The sequence below is a fragment of the Eptesicus fuscus genome, chromosome 16, assembly GCF_027574615.1.
Source record: "Eptesicus fuscus isolate TK198812 chromosome 16, DD_ASM_mEF_20220401, whole genome shotgun sequence".
In the NCBI taxonomy this organism is placed as follows: Eukaryota; Metazoa; Chordata; class Mammalia; order Chiroptera; family Vespertilionidae; genus Eptesicus; species Eptesicus fuscus.
Window position 1 is genome coordinate 31,111,251 of NC_072488.1, and position 5,285 is coordinate 31,116,535.

A 5,285-nucleotide genomic window follows, 5' to 3' on the forward strand; every position below is an offset into this window, starting at 1 on the left:
AAAACAAGTTGTATAAATGGGAATGGCTTCACTTTTGTTAAGTAAGATAGTATGTGTTAATAGTGCATTTAAAGTAATCTGGAAGCCAATACCCACACAATTACAGTGGTTTTCTTTGTTGGTAATCAAAATAGGAGACTTTTGCTTTCTTCATTGTGTATGTTTTAGTTTCTCACATTCTATATAATGAAAGCCTAAGCAACCATAACGACGGAACGACCAGAATGACTGGTCACTATGATGCGCACTGACCACCACAGGGCAGACGCTCAATGCAGGAGCTGCCCCCTGGTGGTCAGGGGGAGTGCTGCTCAGCCAGAAGCCAGGCTCATGGCTGGCGAGTGCAGCAGCAGTGGTGGGAGCCTCTCCTGCCTCCTCAGCAGCACTAAGGAGTGAGCCAAGCAGTAAGGAGCAGCAAGCAGGCGAGCTGTAAGGAGCAAGGGGTCCCGGCCTGTGAGAGGGCGCAGGCCAGGCTGAGGGACACCCCGCCCCCCCCCCCCCCGCAGTGCAAGAATTTTGTGCACCGGGCCTCTAGTGTACATATAATACTTCTCCTACAGAAAAAGCAATGAAGATAAAATTTTAAAGTAAATAAACTAAAGAGTGTTTTCCTGCAATCCTTTAAAAAAAAATCTTCCATTTTTAAGCCCAGTTCTTTACTGCCGTCCACATCAGGATGGTTCCCAGTCAGGATCGTCTCACCTCTTCTGAAGGTAGAAGAGGCTTTGTCATCCTGTTTTGTTTGAGAGTCTTGACCTCAATGTCCTGGGCTCCATATATGAATCTTGAAATTTTCTTTACTCTTTCTCCTGGAATATTCTAAAAGAAACTAGAGAAAATTAGAGACTCACTGGCTTCCTTACTATGCCAGAAGCCCAAACTATCAAGTTTATCAAGCCCAAACTAGTGGCCTCCATAGGGGTGCACAAAATGATTCATTGGCACTCAGGAAAAAGTATTAGAATTTCGACCTATGCATTTTTATCTTATTCTTTGTTAATTTCAAATTTTGAGTTTTGCTTTTTAATTGTATATTATACAATTATTTTATTCATATATGTATATGTACATGTAAATAGTTTGTTAGTAAATATACATTCACATATTAAGGGGAATATTCAAAACGTTTTTTTTTACTGATGAAGTATCTAGCTAAAAAAAATTAGAGGCCATTAATCTAGACTATAGATGCTTTTAAGAGAACTAAAAGCAGATTTACAGTACATACAAACATGTTCTACAATTATCCTCTCCAAAGTCACTAATATATTAGTGAAAAGGAAAAAAAAAAAACCCGGAAAATAGGTGAGAAAATATAATTAAAGACAAATGCAAGAGTCAACTTAGTAGGTAATAAAAGGTAGAAGGAAAGAGAAGAAAGTAAAACAGGAAAATTTTCTACACCTACACAAATAAAACAATGAAAAATATAACAAAGAAAGGGAGGTGAAATAAAAAGAAGAAATAATTCACAGAAGAGACTGACTATTTAGAGATGAAATGAATAAGCAAACTTGAATGTACTATATTTAGAGCTCTTTATTTCAGTATCTGGCATAGTGATTGGCACATAGTAAGCACTCAATGAATAAAGAAATGATTTTAAGTCATGCCATTTTACATCAAATGAATGTATTTAGTCATGATTTGAAAGGTTACTGTACTTTTATTATTTCTTTCCTACTAATATAAATCAAGCTGCTGAATATTTTATAAGTTATGAGGATTAGAAAACAAAAGACATTGAAAAGAGAATGGAAATTCTCTGGTGCTATATCTGCAAATGCAATAAAAATCTAAAAGTTCATTGTAAAACTTGAAGATATGGCAGGTAATTATTTACTTGCCAACTCATGGAAATTTTCTCCATCCCTTTGCTGTTATATAAACCAAATAATCAAGTAAGAATATTTGCAAAGAACCTATAATTTAGAACTTCTAAAAAGTCTTGCTATAACCAGAATAAAAGCAATTCATAGTGACCTTTTTTCTCTCTTTACTTGAAAGCTGACTTTGGAGTAGCAATTAGATAGTTGATTAGTGATGTTTTATATGCTCTATAAATTACATATGAAAATGACACTTCTATTGCATCAGTATTTTTAGGCCTATTGCTAATAATAACTGTAAGCCATCTGATCTAAAATGCAAGCGTGTTTTGTTAAAGTTAAAAAAAAATCTGCTCTGCCAGCACTCAAACCTTTACTCTCTCCCCAGGAGCAGAAAAGGGAAATGGATTACTTTTAGGCAAATATGAGACACTGTGAGATCATCATTCACATATTCATTAAATGTTCATATTAGGTCTCTTTGTGCCAAGCATTGTGTTGGCCTTTTAAACACATTTGTGAAATTAAAGATTCTGCTTCTTGAAGAACTCAAAATCATTTCTCTAATCTCTCTTGATTAAATCAGCAATCTCCAAAGTATCAGAGATATATTTGTGCATGCATATACATATGTAGACACATGGATGTAAAAATAATAAAAAGGATACGAGTTACTTAGCATTTAAGAATGATTATTGCAGGATGCACAATACTTTCTCTTTAAAAACTACATAGATACAAATGTCTAAAAACTGCATACTGTGCAACTTAGCAATTCCACTTTTAGGAAGGTTAAAGATTAGGTGCAAAGATTTAGTTACAAGAGTGCTCACTGTAAAATTATTTTTAAAATAGTACAAGAAACAGTCTAGATCAGTGGTCGGCAAACTGCGGCTCGTGAGCCACATGCGTCTCTTTGGCTCCTTGAGTGTGGCTCTTCCACAAAATACCACGTGTGGGCGCGTACGTACAGTGCGACTGAAACTTCGTGGCCCATGCGCAGAAGTCGGTTTTCGGCTCTCAAAAGAAATTTTAGTCGTTGTACTGTTGATAATTTGGCTCTGTTGACTAATGAGTTTGCCGACCACTGATCTAGATCAATACAGGCTTATTTAAGTAAATTGTGCTGTGTTTACACCATGGAAAAGTAGGTGCTCTATGGGGAATAGTTTGTGTCCCCATAAAATGTATATGTTGAAATCCTAACCTCCAATGTGGTGGCGTTAGTGGGTGAGGCCTTCGGTAGGTGATTACGCCACGAGGGTGGAGCCCTCATAATGGAATTAGTGCCCTTAGAAAAGGGACCCTGGAGAGCTCCCCTACCCTTTCTGCCTCTGAAGACACAGAGAGATGCCATCTGGGAACCAGGAAGCCGGCTCTCGCCAGACACTACTATAAATCTGCTGACTCCTTGGTCTTCAATTTCCCAGCCTCCAGAACTTTGAAAATAAGTTTCTGTTGTTTATAAGCCACCAGTCTATAGTGTTCTGATACAGCAGCCTGAGCTAAGATACTAGGTAACATTAAAAAGGCTCATGTAGTGCTTGCTTTGGCAGCACATATACTAAAATTGGAACTATCCAGAGAAGATTAGCATGGCCCCTGCTCAAGGATGACATGCACATTCGTGAAGCGTTCCATATTTTTAATTTAAAAAAAAAGGATCATGTAGAAATGTCTTGATTTGAAATGGAAAATTTTCTGTGATATAATATAAAGTGAAAATGGGAAGTTACCTTGTTGCTTAAGTCTCAAATACAGGGAAGTGCAAGCCCTATTTTGGCTCTGACCCTGGGAAAGAAATTTGACCCCATACAGTCTCAGTTTTCCCATCTGTTATGGGCTGAATTGTGTTCCCCCTCCAAATTAATATGGCCAAGAACGAACCCCTAGTACCTAAGAGTTTGACTGTATTTGGAGATAGGGCCTTTAACAGGGTAATTCAGTTAAAATGAAGCCTTTAGTGGGGGCTCTAATCCAATATGACTATGTAGGGAAGGGAAAAAAATTTCCTCTATCCTCTTAGGTTTAACTGAGGCCTTTAATTCACCAGGACCTGTGAATTAAACTGACAAAAGACAAATTAATAGGAGAGAAGGCATACACTTTTATTAATATTTAAAGTTTTATGTGTATGGGCTTCACAAAAAAGAAGTGAAAAAGTTAAAGAGCAGACAGACTTGGGGGCTTACATACCATTTTAATAAAGGGTGATAAATTGTGGAGAAGTGAGTAGCAAAGGAAAGGGGATTTGGGCTTCTAGAGCTGGTAAACTACAAGAGTGACTAGAAAATACTCGGGGGTGGGTTAAGATATCCTCCGATGGAAGATAAGATTACTTTTGTAAGGTCTGTTCATGCAGACTCACCTCAGCATTGACTCGTCTTCTCCAGAGATAGGAGTGCTCTCCTATCCTCTCTTCCTGGAACAGGGACTGTGCTTTTTTCATAGGAGACTTATGCCCCGCTTTCACGCAGACAGCAGAGAGCTCTTCCTGCGCCTGCTGGCCCTCAGTTGCCTTCAGCTGAAAACAACTGATATGCCAAAGTGGCATATTTGAGGGTATCATATTCTGATCTCCTTTGACTGATACCCTTCTGAAAAAGTATTTGAATATGGATGGGTGAAGATGGAAGACCTTACGGGCACAGCAAGAAGGTGGCATCTAGACACCAACGAGAGGGGCCTTAGAAGAAGCCAACCCTGCTGACACCTTGATCTCAGACTTCTCAGTCTCCAAAATGGAGAGAAAATAATGTTTTGTTGTTTTTTTTAAAAATATATTTTATTGATCTTTTACAGAGAGGAAAGGAGAGGGACAGAGAGCTAGAAACATCGATGAGAGAGAAACATCGACCAGCTGCCTCTTGCACACCCCCTACCGGGGATGTGCCCGCAACCAGTGTATATGCCCTTGACCGGAATCAAACCTGGGACCTCTCAGTCCGCAGACCGACGCTCTATCCACTGAGCCAAACCAGTTTCGGCTGTTTTGTTGCCTTAAGCTACCCAGTTTATGGCACTTGGTTACAGCGGTCCTAGCAAAACAGTATACCATTTATCAGATGGAAAACCACCTTAAAAACATCTTCACTTAGCTCTCAAGGTTGCACTGAGTCAAAAAGATATAAATCCCTTTGTAAATTATAAAGTACTACAGAAATGGGGGTAATTGTTACTCGTATGGTAGCTGAACAACCTGCAGGAATGCACTCCTCTCATTAAGACTGAGCTTTTTAACCCGTTAGTATGGCAGAGGCTCAGTTCTCATACAGGAGATGGGGAGACACAGGAGACTTGAGGAGGACTGCAGTAAAGAAGACAAACAACTTGCCCATGAAAGGAGAGAGGCAAAACAAAGAGAACGGTTTCTTATATCCATGCTGCAAGTTGGTAAAAACAAAACAACAACCCACCTAGATTACCTATAATAATAATAGCTAATATGCATTGAGT

At 38.8% G+C, this 5,285-nt stretch overlaps 1 non-coding gene across 1 annotated transcript; it reads left to right on the forward strand.

Moving 5' to 3' along the window:
- Positions 1-3,369: 3,369 nt before the first annotated feature.
- Positions 3,370-3,476, forward strand: LOC114230361 (U6 spliceosomal RNA). The gene has a single exon (XR_003616259.1). It is a non-coding gene; the product is annotated as a U6 spliceosomal RNA (small nuclear RNA).
- Positions 3,477-5,285: the final 1,809 nt, after the last annotated feature.